The sequence below is a fragment of the Symphalangus syndactylus genome, chromosome X (assembly GCF_028878055.3).
Source record: "Symphalangus syndactylus isolate Jambi chromosome X, NHGRI_mSymSyn1-v2.1_pri, whole genome shotgun sequence".
NCBI classification, from domain to species: domain Eukaryota; kingdom Metazoa; phylum Chordata; class Mammalia; order Primates; family Hylobatidae; genus Symphalangus; species Symphalangus syndactylus.
The window spans coordinates 59,411,949-59,428,355 of NC_072447.2; the positions used below are offsets into that span (position 1 = coordinate 59,411,949).

The window sequence follows — 16,407 nt, forward strand, 5'->3', positions numbered from 1 at the left end:
GGCCGGCCCTGCTGCCCTGGGCAGTGAGGGGCTTAGCACCTGGGCCAGCGGCTGCGGAGGGTGTACTGGGTCCCCCAGCAGTGCTGGCCCACTGGCACTGTGATCAATTTCTCACCAGGCCATAGCTGCCTTAGCTGCCTTCCCGTGGGGCAGGGCTCCGGACATGCAGCCCGCCATCCCTGAGCCTCCCTCCCACCCCCTCCGTGGGCTCCTATGCGGCCAGAGCCTCCCCGACGAGCACCACCCCCTGCTCCACGGCACCCAGTCCCATCGACCACCCAAGGGCTGAGGAGTGTGGGCGCACGGTGCAGGACTGGCAGGCAGCTCCACCTGCAGCCCTGGTGCAGGATCCACTGGGTGAAGACAGCTGGGCTCCTGAGTCTGGTGGGGATGTGTTATGTCTAGCTAAGGGATTGTAAATACACCAGTCAGCACACTGTGTCTAGCTCAAGGTTTGTGAATGCACCAATTGACAACTCTGTATCTAGCTACTCTGGTGGGGCCTTGGAGAACCTTTATGTCTAGCTCAGGGATTGTAAATACACCAGTCAGCACTCTGTATCTAGCTCAAGGTTTGTAAACACACCAATCAGCACCCTGTGTCTAGCTCAGGGTTTGTGAGTGCACCAATCGACACTCTGTATCTAGCTACTCTGGTGGGCACTTGGAGAACCTTTGTGTCCACACTCTGTATCTAGCTAATCTAGTGGGGACGTGGAGAACCTTTGTGTCTAGCTCAGGGATTGTAAACGCACCAATCAGCGCCCTGTCAAAACAGACCACTCGGCTCTACCAATCAGTAGGATGCGGGTGGGGCCGGATAAGAGAATAAAAGCAGGCTCCCCGAGCCAGCAGTGGCAACCTGCTGGGGTCACCTTCCACACTGTGGAAGTTTTGTTCTTTCTGTCTTTGCAATAAGTCTTGCTACTGCTCACTCTTTGGGTCCACACTGCCTTTATGAGCTGTAACACTCACCGCGAAGGTCTCCAGCTTCACTCCTGAAGCCAGCGAGACCACGAACCCACAGGGAGGAAGGAACAACTCCAGATGCACCGCCTTAAGAGCTGTAACACTCACTGCAAAGGTCTGCAGCTTCACTCCTGAGCCAGCGAGACCACGAACCCACCAGAAGGAGGAAACTCTGAACACATCCGGACATCAGAAGGAACAAACTCCGGACACGCCACCTTTAAGAACTGTAACACTCACCGCGAGTGTCCGCGGCTTCATTCTTGAAGTCAGTGAGACCAAGAACCCACCAATTCCAGACACAAGGGGATGATGTTTATAAAAGTGGGTGAAGTCCTGTGAATTTTATGGGCCTATTGCCTTTTCTGTGGACCTGGACAGTTTTCAATCCCTTTTGCAAATTTTGGTGGTAAAAGTAGCTAGCTGCCAACTCCCTCTGGCCCTCACCACCTTTATTATGATTGAAGCAGGCCAGGTGTGGTGGGTCACGCTTGTAATCCCAGTGCTTTGGGAGGCCAAGGCAGGATCACTTGAAGCCAGGAGTTTGAGCTCTGCATGGGCAACAAAGCAAGATCCTGTCTCTACAAAACATTTGAAAATTAGCCAGGCATGGTGACTCATGCCTGTAGTCCTAGCTACTTTGGAGGCTGAGGCAGGAAGATCACTTGAGCCTGGGAGTTGGAGGCTGCAGTGAACTATAATTGTGCCACTGAACTCCAGTCTAGGTAGAGACCTTGTTTCATGAAAAAAAAAAGAAAAAAATTGTGATCAAGGCAAAGGTCTGAATCTTGATAGGAGCACTGCCTTATCAGACTGCAGAGTCCTGCCCACAAAGCTAAGGCACATTTTATTTTACGGGGGCCTTACTTTTGTCAAATGTTTTCCAGCCTTGAGATATGGAGGCTGATGTATTTGTTGACTCCTTTCTTGAGGGAAAATAGGAAAATGGAAATTCAGCCTCCAGGCCTCTTCACAGCCTCCACCTCTAGGGATGATGCCCCTCTCATGAGCAGGAGAGGCCTTCATCTACTTCAGAAGTCTCAAACTCAAATGACTATAGTGGCACAGGAATAAGTGAAATAAGCCAGGAGATCTGTAAGCCTCGTGATGACATGAGAGCTTGAACCTCTTTAGAGGGAAGCTCTGGCCAGTCCCTTTCATTGAAAAATATAGATCCTGTGATGTTATATCATCCAATTTGCGGAGAAAATCTACAAATCTAGATTTTTAGATTGAATCTCCTAATTTCTAACTGCTGGCAAATATTCAAGTTTTTAAAAACACCACGTGAGCCCAAGGAACAAATATTTCTTTTTGTCAGACGTGGACCAAGGATTGCCAAATTGTGACACTTCTCTACGTGGTACAATTTCAGGTTCCTGGGGAGGTTCCTTCTGACCCCAAACATGTCCCCTACCTTCTGCTACTCCTCTAGAAGCTTAGCAGTCTTTCCCATGTCTAAGGCCTCTCCTTCAAGACACAAAATCCCCTTTGTGGGGAGCATATTGAGCACTCATCACTCATTCGCTGCTTAGACTATGTTAGTTCACCACATCCACTTAGGGAATGCAGGAAAGGCGAAGTTGTAGAGGTGGGTGGGAGTCGGGAGTCCAGTGGTATGAACAAACACCCAGAATTCTTTCCTCTGATACTCACTAGCTGTTGTAACCACAAGGAAATCACTTCTTTGGCATTCACTTTTTTTAATTGTGAAAAAGGGCTATATAATTGCTACTTCATGGAATTGTGGCAATAATCTGGTGGAATAACATATAATGAATGCCCAGCCTCATGTAGACTGTCCTTAAATATAAGTTTAATCTGGGCAAGAAGAAGGAATGATGTTCTGGTGCTCCAGGGAAGTTGTAAAGTTGGGGTGTGGTCACAGAAGACCTCTTAGAAGGGGGTGAAAAGGGTGGGAAGGCAAGAAGGAGCTGTGAGCAATCAGAGTGTATCATCATTCTCTGGCTAGCAGCCCAGCTAGTACAAGGAGATAATGTACTAAGGGAGAAACAGTCACTACAATAATAAGCCACGAATGCAGCCTGTTATACTGACCTGCATTCAAAGCTTACACAAGTCTAATTTACCCTTCCAATATTTTTGGCCACTATAGACTCTCGATACTGTTTCTTTGACTTCTTTACTCAAGTCAGTATTCCATACCTGTATTTCTTACTTCTATAACACATAAGTGAATTGTAAGCCAAATCCTTTGCTTTATGGAAAAAAAATAACAACAACACCTCTTAATGTTTTATGCTGCACATAACTCAGGAGACATCATAGAGAAGAAATTTTGTTCAGAATGAAACCATGTTGGGATGCATATGGCCAGGACAGGATTGTAGAGTTGGGGAAGGGATGGGAGATGGACACAAAGCTCCATCAATGAGACAAAGGAAAATGACAAGTGAACTGAGTGTTATAAAATCACACATCTGCAGATTGACTTTGTAAAAATGCCCTCGTGCCTATAATGAAGATATCATAAAAAGGCACGAGAAATCATGGGCCATGTACCAAAAACACATTTCCAGATCTTAGTTTCTATCCCATGCCATTGTTTAGCTTATTCCAGCAACAGGAGCCTGCAGACTTGTCTGTTTCAATAGTTCACAAAGGAGACTGGATGTTATCCAGGAGGCAGACCACAGGGAGACATGGTTCCCAGTTGAGTACTAAAATTCCCACCCGCACCCCCATAAAAACACACACAAATGTGACTGTGCATGCGTATACATATTTATGCACAGAGCCAAAGTGCTTTGAATTTGTATTACTATAGCTGACAAATCAAAGATGGGCCAAATCTCCACACTCTGTGTGTTTTATGTGGTTGGTCTCTTGTCTGAGGCAAAAGATCAGGCAGGATGTTAACCAGGGGTCCAGATGTGGCTTTTCAGAAAAACACATTCCTTAGCTTGGCTTCTGTATGTCTTAGTTGCCAAGATCCACTCTTCTGTGTTCAACCCAGCCTCACTGCACCAACCCCTCCCCTGCCTCATCTCAAATGGCCACCACAGTGGCTGGCTTTTATGCTGGAGCAGAAAAAATGAAAGCCTTGAGAATATAGTCTCTGCTCCACAGGTAACTGGAGAAGACATGTCAAACGCAATCCACATCTATATGTCAATTTCTCTCCATATGTAAGTTATTTTTGCAGAAAATATTGTCTAAAGAACTCTCATCACTGCATTTGTGCAAACATGGCCATAATTCCTGAGGTTTGGATCTCTGATAGAACAGGTGTTGTATTCAGTTTGATTGTCTACAATCTCAGATGATAAAACTGGCCACACTATTAAGGGACTGCCTTAATTTTATTAAATTCAAGTAATGTTTTGTTTGGAAATTTCAAAATTGAAAACAAATACAGGCTGACCCTTCAAGAAACCTGATTCAATCTGGCACAAAGCCCAGAAATCTGTATATTATAACAAGCGAATTGGGTGTTTCTGATGCAAAGAGTTCCCTGAGCTTACTTTGGGAAACACTACTCTGTTCCTTTATATCAGCAGTTCTCAAATATTTGGAGCCCAGAATTTTTTTGCACTTTCAAAAATTATTGAGGATCCTAACGAGCTTTGGTTAATGTAGGTTTTATTTATTGATAGTTGCCATATTAAAATTAAAACAGAAATTTGAAAAATATTAATCTATAAATTAATTTTGAAATAACAATAATAAGCTTATTATAAGTTAATATAAGTTAAATATTTTATGAAAAAATGCTATTTTTTTCTGAAGCAAATGAATTAGTGAGAATAACATTATTTTACATTTTCAAATCTCTTTACTGTCTGGATTAATAAAAGACAGCTGGGGCCAGGTGCAGTGGCTCATGCCTGTAATCTCAGCACTTTGGGAGGCCGAGGTATGTGGATCACAAGGTCAGGAGTTTGAAACTAGCCTGGCCAACATAGTGAAACCATGTCTCTATTAAAAATACAAAAATTAGCTGGGCATGGTGGTGCGTGCCTGTAGTCCCAGCTACTCAGGAGGATGAAGCAAGAGAATCGCTTGAACTTGGGAGTCGGAGATTGTGGTGAGCTGAGAGCGCGCCACTGCACTCCAGCCTGGGCAACAGAGTGAGACTCCGTCTCAAAAAATAAATAAATAAAAATAGAAGACACCTGGATTCTCATATCTGCCTCTAAATTCTAGCTGTTGCAATATGTTGTCTTGATCAAAGTATGTATGTAAAAAATATCCAGCTTACACATAGGTGTAGTTGGATAAAGAGGGGGTATTTTAGTAGCCTTTTTAGATAATTGTGAATATTCTTTGAAACTATACCAAAATGCAAGTGGTAGCTGCATAAAGGTTACTTGCAACATAGATCTGAGACCATATCAATGAGTATTTCATCATCTGTTACATTAAAATTCATTGTTCTATTTTGTACTTGAAATATGTATTTTTTTACTCACAAATGATTTTATAAAACTATGAATTGGTCATCTGGAAAATATTGGTTCACCAAGTTATGCAGATATTTCAAATGTTGACACATTTTATTCTATAAATTTCTGAATCATATTTGTTAATATAAACAACAATCTCATCAGAAAATGTCTTTACATATTGGGAAGCTGACAAGCTCCTGGGGGCAGATATAAGCTTTCCAAAATTCCAATTTTTTTCTTGAAAGCTGGAATTTTATCTTTGGCAACACATATTTCCAGTTGTTTTCCTTGAAATAACAAGCTCACTTTGTTCATTTTCAAGAAAATATCTGCCAAATACCCAAGTCTGAACAACCATGATTTATCTGTCAGTCATTCATTCAAGTGAAAATGGTCGTCCATGAAAAAACTCAATTGCACATGTACTTTTCCTTGAGACAACGATTGAGCTTGAGTACACAGTAGAAGTGCCTTATGCATACTTTCCACTTTGCCATACAGAATATTAAAATAAAATAAAGTAAAATAAAATAAGAATGTGCAGGCTCAGAGTTTTCTTGCATTAATTGAAGCTCATGTTTGAGAATCCTGAAGCACTGGTCGCTTCTGATACCTCTGGTCAGATGAAAGTCCAGTGTCTACTTGGGGTTAGGATTATAACGTATGAATTTGGTGGGAAAGGACACAATTCACTCCACAACAGAAGCATTCTATGATTTGCTGTCTAGGGATAAATTATAAAAATTCACCTCAAAAAAATTGTCTAAGGCCGGGCGCGGTGGCTCACGCTTGTAATCCCAGCACTTTGGGAGGCCGAGGCGGGCGGATCACGAGGTCAGGAGATCGAGACCACGGTGAAACCCCGTCTCTTCTAAAACTACAAAAAAAAATTAGCCGGGCGTGGTGGCGGGCGCCTGTAGTCCCAGCTACTCGCAGAGGCTGAGGCAGGAGAATGGCGTGAACCCGGGAGGCGGAGTTTGCAGTGAGCTGAGATTGCGCCACTGTACTCCAGCCTGGGCCACAGAGCCAGACTCCGTCTCAAAAAAAAAAAAAAAAATTGTCTAGGTTATAAGTGGCTCACCCCATTTTAGAAGAAACTATCAAAATCTGAAGAAATACTGTCAACAACAGCAGAAAATACACACCAATAAAGAACATCTTCTCACAACAGTGGCCAAATTCAGTAGGGACTCAAGTCTAATTTGGTGGGCCTTATGTTAATTAACTTGGTTTAATTATTCTGCAATGTATACAAATATTGAAACATCACATTGGGAGGGCAGACAAGATGGCTGACTAGAGGCAGCCAGGAAGAACATCCCCAACAAAGAGACTGGGACATTGGGAACACTGGCACACTCCAAGCAGATCTTCAGAAGGAAGGCATCAAAAGTGGATGGAGGGAGAACTCAGTTGCTGGGCTGAAGAGGGAGGAAGCTAGGAACCCTGCATGGGGCTGTCAAGCACCAGGATTTGTTCCTGGCCCACAGTGACTCCTAGGGAAGGCGTGAGTTGAACAGGTGAGCAGTGGCCCACTCTTGTCACAAACCTCTGGAATCCTGGCAGCAGGAGACCCCACAACCCCCATGGACAATTGAGCTGGCAGCGAGAACTCCTTAGAGAGATGACAGGTGCAGGATTCTAGCCTGTTCAGAGCCCAGAGAGTTTAGTGCTGGAATGTCTGTGATGGAGCATGGCCAGAGATACTCCTCCCCCAAGGCTTGCCACACTCCTTCAGGAGACTTTATGCTTAGAGTGATTGTCAGATCTGGACAGAGCAGGGTGGTCTTGCCCATGCAATGGGGCCAGTCCAATCTAAGTGCCTCCTGTCTTCTGACCTCTCCTGGGGCCCCAGCCTGGCCATGCCTGCTTGCAGTGCAGCAGATGCCCAACCAGGATGCTTCTGGGGGGCCATCATCATAGCTTCTTTGCTGGCAAACCACACCTGACCATCAGAGAACTCCAGAAGATGTCCAACTCCATTGATGTCCACCACTCCACACACTGTAGCCTCCCCCAACCACTGTGCTGGCCAATAACTGTCCCCCCACTGCTTTGCCAGCATGCAGAGGCAGGTGGCCCTCATCTGCCCTCCCTTGTGAGCGTGCATGTGCACGCACTCCCCGCCACACCACTGCTGTCAGCGTGAGTGAACCCACTGCCTGTCACACCTTGCTGCTGATGCACAAGCACCTGCCTGCATCATCATCACTGGAGCAAACACATGCATAGATACTGGCAATCATGCCCCACCATGCCACTGCCAGTGCAAACACCCAGGGATGCTGGCAATGCCGCCTCCTGCATGTTGCCACTGCCATGGCCAGTGCAAATGTGTGCATAGATGCCAGTGGTCCCACTGCCCACCAACACACCACCACCACCACTGCTACCATGGGTTTGAGCGTGCAGAGGAATGCAGCAGCCCCACTCCCACTAGTACGCTGCCCCAACTGACGAGAATGCATCCTGCTGTGCTGCCACAACTGCTGGCACTCATGAGCCACTACCCCTATGAAGCACTTTGGCTGGTACCACTCATTGAATGATTGTAGCCGGTGGACCAGGAATACCTCAGCCCCTCCACAAGTTCCTAACTTCTAGGGCCTAGAGAACAAAGCTAGGGGCCCAGTACTAGGCCCCCAGAATTACAGTATGCAGCCCAGGAGTACTGAGCTAAGCACTGTCCCCCTAAAATCTTCCAGAAATGAAGCCAGTTGACTAACCCACATTTTACCATAATTAAACCCTCAGGGGCATCAAAGATGTGGTATAAGGTGGGTTTTATCAAAGATGAAAGCAAAAAAAAAAAAACTATCTTAAGGACAGCAACTTCAAAGACTGAAGGAACATTAGACCCCACAGATGAAAAAGAAGCAGTGCAAGAACATTGGCAACTCAAAAAGCCAGAGTGTCTTCTTACCTCCAAATGACCACACTAGTTCCCCAGCAATTGTTCTTACCCAGGTTGAAATGACCAAAATGACTGAAGTAAAATTCAAAACCTGGATAGGAATGAAGGTCATCAAGATTCAGGAGAAAAGGCCGGGCACGGTGGCTCACGCTTGTAATCCCAGCACTTTGGGAGGCCGAGGCGGGCGGATCACGAGGTCAGGAGATCGAGACCACGGTGAAACCCCGTCTCTACTAAAAATACAAAAAAATTAGCCGGGCATGGTGGCGGGCGCCTGTAGTCCCAGCTACTCGGGAGGCTGAGGCAGGAGAATGGCGTGAACCTGGGAGGCAGAGCTTGCAGTGAGCCGAGATTGCGCCACTGCACTCCAGCCTGGGCAACAGAGCAAGACTCTGTCTCAAAAAAGGAAAAAAAAAAAATGATTCAGGAGAAAGTTGAAACCCAATCTAAGGAATCTAAGGAATACAATAAAACAATATAGGAAATAAAAGACCAAGTAGCCATTTTAAGAAAGAATCAAACTGATCTAACAGAGCTGAAAAACACATCTCAAGAATTTTACGACACAATTGCAAGTATTAAGAGCAGATAAAACAAGTTTTTAGACACCTATGAATATACTTAGATAACCACACAATAACAGTAGGAGAGTTCAATGTCACACTGACAGTATTAGACAGATCACTGAGGCAGAAAACTAACAAAGTTATACACTACTGGAACTTGATATTTGACCAAATGGATGTAACAGACACCTACAGACCTCCCCACTGTGAAGTAACAGAATATACATTCTTCTCTTCTGCACATGGCAGGCACTCTAAAAGTGACCATAGAATTGGCCATAAAACAATCCTCAGCAAATTCAAAAACACCAAAATCATACTAAACACATTTTCAGACCACAGCACAATATAAATAGAAATTGGTACTTTAAAAATTGCTAAAACCATACAATTATATGGAAATTAAACAATCTGATCTTAAATGACTTTTGGGTAAACAATGAAATTAACACAGAAATCAAGACATTCTTTGAAACAAATGAGAACAAAGATACAACATACCAGAATATCTGTGACGCAGCTAAAGCAGTGCTAAGAGGGAAGTTTATAGCATTAAACACCTGCATCAAAAAGTTAGAAAGATCTCAAAATAACACGCTAAGATCACACCTACAGGAACTAGAGAAACAAGAGTAAACCAACCCCAAAGCTAGCAGAACACAAGAAATAGCCAAATCAAAGCTGAACTTAAGGAAATTGACACACAAAACACTATACAAAAAAAAAAAAAAAAGTCAGTGAATCCAGGAGTTGTTCTTTTTTAAAAATAATAATAATAAAAAGATAGATGGATCACAAGCTAGATTAACAGAGAAAAAAAAGAGAAGATCCAAATAAACTCAATCAGAAATGACAAAGGGGGCATTACCACCAACCACACAGAAATACACACACAAAGAAACCCCTCAGAGATGACTATGAACATCTCTATACATACAAACTAGGAAACCTAAAAGACATGGATAAACTCCTGGACACATACGCCTTCCCAAACTTGAGCCAGAAAGAAACTGAATATCCAAACAGATCAAAATCAAGTTCCAAAATAGAATCAGTAATAAAAAGCCTACCAATCAGAAAAAGCTCAGGACCAGAAGGATTTACAATCAAATTCTACCAGATTTATGAGGAAGAGCTGGTACATTCCTACTGGCACTATTCCATAAAATTGAGGAGGAGGGACTCCTCCCTAACTCATTCTAAGAGGCCAGCTTCATTCTAATACCAAAACCTGGCAGACACACACACATGCAACAAAACAAAACACAAAACAAACAAACAAAAAAATCTTCAAGCCAATATCCTTGCACATAGATGTAAAAATCCTCAACAAAATATCGGCAAACTGAATCCAGCAGCACATCAAAAAGCTAATCCACCACAATCAAGTAGGCTTCATCCCTGGGATGCAAGGTTGGTTTAACATATGCAAATCAATAAATGTGATTTATCACATAAACAGAACTAAAAACTAAAACCACATAATCATCTCAATAGATGCAGAAAAGGCCTTTGATAAAATTCAACATCCCTTCATGTTAAAAACCCACAACAAACTAGGCATCAAAGTAACGTATTGCAAAATAATAACAGCTGTCTGTGACAAACCCACAGCCAATATCATACTGAATGAGCAAAAGCTGGAAGCATTCCCCTTGAGGACCAGAACAAGACAAGAATGCTCACTCTCACCACTGCTATTTAATATAATGCAGAAACTCCTAGCTAGAGCAATCAGGTAAGAGGAAGAAATAAAAGGCATCCATGTAGAGAGGATGTGAAATTATCTCTGTATGCAGCTAATATGATTCTATACCCAGAACACCCCACAGTCTCTGCCCAAAAGCTCCTAGATCTGATAACAACTTAGGCAAAGTTTCAGAATACAACAATCATGTACAAAATTCATAGCATTTCTATACACCAACAACAGCCAAGCTGAGAGCCAGATCAAGGATGTAATCTCATTCATAATAGCCACAAAAAGAATAAAATACCCAGGAATATAACTAACCAGAGAGGTGAAACATCTCTACAATAAGAATTACAAAACACTGCTGAAAGAGATCAAAGACGACACAAACAAATGGCTAAACATTCCATGCTCGTGGACAGGAAGAATCAATATTGTAAAAAAATGGCCATACTGCCCAGAGCAACTTACAGATTCTATGCTATTCCTATTAAACTACCAATAATGTTTTTCACGGAACTAGAAAAAACTATTTTAAAATTCATATGGAGCCAAAAAAGAGCCCAAATAGCCAAGGCAATCCTAAGCAAAAAGAACAAAGCTGAAGGCATCACGCTACTCAACTTCAAAATATAGTACAAGGCTACAGTAACTGTTACAGCATGGTGCTGGCACAAAAACAGACACATAGACCAATGGAGCAGAATAGAGAGCCCAGACATAAAGCCACACACCCACAACCATCTGATCTTGAACAAAGTCAACGAAAACAACGAATGGGGAAAGGACTTCGTATTCTATAAATGGTGCTGGGATAACTGGCTAGCCATATGCAGAAGAATGAAACTGGACCCTTTCCTTGCACCATATTCAAAAATCAACTCAGGATAGATTAAATACTTAAATTTAAAGCCTAAAACTATGAAAATCCTGGAAGTAAATCTAGGAAATACCATTCTGGACAAAGGTCTAGGCAAAGATTTCGTGAGAAGATGCCAAAAGCAATTGCAACAAAAACGAAAATTGACAAATGTGATCTAATTAAACTAAAGAGCTTCTGTACAGCAAAATAAACTACCAACAGAATAAACAGACAACTCCCAGAATGAGAGAAAATATTTGCAACCGATGAAGGTCTAATATCCAGTATCTATAAGGAACTTAAACATACTAACAAGCAAAAAGCAACTCCATTAAAAAGTGGGCAAAAGGCCAGGCACAGTGGCTCATGCCTGTAACCCCAGCACTTTGGGAGGCCGAAGCGGGCAGATTACTTGAGGCCGGGAATAGGAGACCAGCCTGGGCAATACATTGAAAGCCCATCTCTACTAAAAGTAGAAAAAAATTAGCCAGGCGTGGTGGCGTGTGCCTGTAATCCCAGCTACTCAAGAGGCTGAGGCAGGAAAATCGCTTGAACTCGTGAGGCAGAGGTTGCAGTGAGCCAAGATCATGCCACTGTACTCCAGCATGGGTGACAGAGTGAGACTCTGTCTCAAAAATAAAACAACGAAAGACCAGCATAGTGGCTCATGACTATAATCCTAGCATTTGGGAGGCTGGGGCATAAGAATCACTTGAACCTGGGAGGCAGAGGTTGCAGTGAACCAAGATTGTGCCATTGCACTCCATGCACTCCAGCCTGGGCAACAGAGCGAGACTCTGTCTCAAGAAAAAAAAAAAGGTGGGCAAAGCCCATGAACATACACTTCTCAAAAGAAGACATACATGCAGCCAACAATCATGTAAAAAAATGCTCAACATCACTAATCATTAGAGAAATGCAAATCAAAACTACCATGAGATACCATCTCACACTGTTCAGAATGGCCATTATCAAAAGTCAAAAAATATCAGATGTTGGTTAGGCTACAGAGGAAAGGGAACGCTTATACATTGCTGTTGGGAATGTAAGTTAGTTCAATCATTATAGAAAGCACTTTAGTGATTTCTCAAGAACTTAAAAGAAAACTACCATTCAACCCAGTAATCCCATTATTGGGTGTATACCCAAAGGAATATAAATTGTTCTAGCATAAAGGCACATGCATGTGTATGTTCACTGCAGCACTATTCACAATAGCAAACACATGGAATCAATTTAAATGCCTATCAATGGTAGTCGAATTCAGACATGGAAATATTTTGTAGAGAAGATCTTTTCATTCAGATACAAACATTTTGGGAAAATGAAAACACATTATGTAATGAAGTCAGGATATTGAATAAGTTGACAGCTCAATTTGGGTAACACAACTATAAATAAGACCACAGTTGAATGTAATTTTTGTTGTTGTTGCCCGTTGGTTTATTTTTAGTCTTCCCATTTAGTTTCTACCTTTCTCTCCTGACTTTCTTCTGTTTCCATTTTTTCCCACTCTAATTTTTCTCCTTCTTTTAATTCTCTTTTTCAATCATCTTACACCTTGTGCTGCTATTTCTTTGCCTTCTCACCGGCATTTGCTCCTGTCTACCTCAGTCTTCCCCTCCCTCTTTTCCCCCTAGACTTGGAATTCCTACCCCAGATGGGTTTTGTAGGAAGATCACAGCCTCTATCTGTCCTTTTGCTTTCAGCCCTATTCCTCGGTAATAACAATGGTGTGGAGGGACTCAAGGCAGCCCAGGCATCTCAAACCTGGTAGTATAGACGGCCCCCAAAGAGAAAAAACTCATACAGCCTACTTTCAGTGACTAACAAGCTATTAATAGCTGGAGTAAAACAGGTTGAATCAGATAAATTGTTTCACATGACATTACAACTGCTATCCAGTGTGAGATTCTACAAGCACATTACAGTATACTATCTTTGAGGGCAGAGACATGTCACTAACCTTGCATACAGTTGACAAACAAATTATTTTTTAAATTTTTAGTTTTAGAAACAGAGTCTTGCTCTGTTGCCCGGGCTGGAGTACAGTGACACAACCATGGCTCACTGGAGCCTAGAACTCCTGGGATCAAGTGGTCCTCCCACTTCAGTCTTCTGAGTAGCTGGGACTACAGGCACATGCCACCTCACTTGGCTAATTTTTAAATGTTTTTGTAGAGATCAGGTCCTTCTGTGCTGCCCAGGCTGGTCTTGAGCTCCTGAGCTCAAGCAGTCCTCCACCTTGGCCTCCCAAAGTGCTGAGATTACAGGTGTGAATAACCACACCCAGCCCGAAAAACAAACAAAAGTTTATTTTAATTAGATATAGCTTACAATTTACATGGCTGATTTTAATTGGTTTAACTAACTCAATCATCTACAGTCACAGAGTAAGATATTTTCTGGATAGACAATAAGGTCTTACTATGCAGAACAGGGTAGAGTTCCAGACAACTGGCCCTGGAACCCCATCCCCTGAGTTTGGATCCTGGAACTATCCTTACTAGATATATGGCCATGTAAAAGCTACTTGAGTTCTAAAATATTTCCATTTTAAGTAATATCAGAGTCTTTATAAATATTCGGATGTACTTCTAATTATTGACGCAATGAAATATATTGAAAGCAATGAAATATATTTAGGGCACATTCAATATTAGGTTGCTGTGAGGGTCATAGCATTGGGGGGCAGTCTCAGAAGTCAGATAGAGGTCTTCTTATAAGTTCCTGAGCTATGAGGGAGGATGAAGCAAGACTTTCATCACTGTGCAGTGTGAAGACAACACACCTAGTATTCAGAGTGTTGCGGTTACCTCCACACTGAGGGATCAGAGACAATCTTTGCATGGGATTTCAAGGACACTTTGTAGGAGGCCAAGGTCCAGGCATGTGATGACAGGGAAAAAACATTCCATTTTGAGTGAAGACATTGAAGTAAAGAAGTGGGTGTCATATACACAGAACACAGCATGCATGAAGAAAAGCCCTAGATAACAATGTAGGAAAGGCAGGTGGGTGCCAGGTTGCAGACAGCCTAAATAACAGACTGGAGAACCACCCCTCTTCATGCCTGCCTTTGGAACCATTAGTCTCCTTCCTTTTCTCCCTGTAGTGCAGAGTAATGTCCGCAGCCCTGTCTTGTCCCAAGAAACCATCCTACCATTTCCCACTCTAATAGACATCCCTCTGTCTATCCACTCAAACCCTTCCAACTTTGGGCAGTGGGGACTTGCCTTTTAGTCCACGGGCCAATGAGAACCAAGGTTGTCATTGATAGCTGGAATCTGTTTGTGCTGCCTGTCAGCTTTCCAGCAAGTCCAAGGGGAACTTATGGGGGCCCATGTCACCTCCAACTCCATCCTCCACCTCTATCCTCAGAGTCAGCCAACTTCCCTTGACCCCATAATGTGGTTGCCTGGCCTGTGTGACCTGACTTCTGCTGGTGTGTTTTTGAGTTTCTGGAACCAACTCTAAACGCCACCCACTTGCTCACACTACCAGGGTCCCTTCCCCTTAAGAACAATATTCAGTCCTTCTCTCCCCACCTTCACTTCCATTGGATCTCTCCATTTCTCAGATATCATCACTAGTTGTTCCAATTATATACTACTGCTTAACAAACTGCCCCAAACTTAGAGTCTTAAAATAACAATTTATTATTAGTATTAGTATCAGTATTTCTCAAGCTGGGTCAGAAATCCAGACAAGGCAAAGAAGGGAAGCTCATCTCTGCTCCACATAGTCTGGGCCCCCAGCTTAGATGACTTGTACCGCTGGGGGACAGAATGGTTAGAGGCTGGCTGTGTCTCTGTCTGCTTCTCTCTTTTCTGTCACATAAACTCTCCATGTGGCTAGCCTGGGCTTACTCACAGCATGGCAACCTCAGGGTAGCCAGACTTTTGAAAGGCTAGTTCAGGGTTTCAGGAGGAAGGAAGCAAAAACCGCCAATCCTCATAAAGTCTAGGTCTGAAGTGGCAGGGCATCACTTCTGCCGTATTCTATTGGTCAAAGCAATCACAATCCATCCCAAATTTAGCAGATGAGACATAGACTCACTTAATAACACAAGGGTCAAAACTTTGTGGCCATTTTTAATCAACCACATGGGACTTGACAGGAGTTGTCTCCTATGTAGAAAGCTCCCTATTACAGAGTGGACCAAACCTTCAAATGCCTCAGATATTCAGCCAACTGGATCAGACTTGACTTTGCCTTTTTCCCTCTGTTATGGCAGATGAGCCCTGGAGAGGTATGCTGTAAGCAAGAAATTTCTTTAAAATTTTATGCTTTATAGGAAATATTTGTGCAAAATTTGCATTTCTGTCTAAACACAGTCTGTTTATGTTAATCTCAAAATGTTTATTATTGCCTTAAAACTTCAGGTGAAATTGCCCCCAGGAAGAGGGGTCATAATTGTTCTTTTCTTGCTGTGAACCTTGGTTTTCCGTATTCTGGGTAGAGAAAAATTCATAAGTAGCAAGAATTATTCATAATCACCTTAAAAAATGGTTCTGAGAATTACAAGAGTTGTTATTAACCAGATTGTCTCTATTAACTGAACAAAACAAATCGTTTATACTCACTGAGTACTTTCTGTGTGCCAGGCACTCTTTTAAGGATTTTAGTTTTATTAACTCATTTAATTATCACAACAAACTTATGTGGTAGATTCTATTATTATCTCCATTTTATAAATGAAGAAACTGAGACACAGAGAAGTTAGTGCCATGCACTCGTAGGCATGATACCAGTGTGCCTCCACTTAATGCTTTAGATGACAGGCAATGCCTGAGGACTGAATCTCACCCTTGGCAGTTCACAAACCTAACTCAGCAGTCCATCAAGGGTGGACCTGTCTCTACAGAGCAGCCTCTCATCAACCCAGTGTATCCAAAGATGAAATTTATTAATGTGCATTTGAAAATCAGAACCACAGGGATGGTAATTCTTGAATCCCACGGAATAGCATATTCTACTCCTGCAGGGAGCCC

General features: G+C 42.8%; 1 pseudogene; it reads right to left on the bottom strand.

Moving 5' to 3' along the window:
* LOC129475294 (keratin, type II cytoskeletal 8-like) overlaps positions 1 to 177 on the bottom strand; it is a 32,221-nt pseudogene extending 32,044 nt beyond the window's left edge.
* Between the last annotated feature and the right edge of the window lie 16,230 nt (positions 178 to 16,407).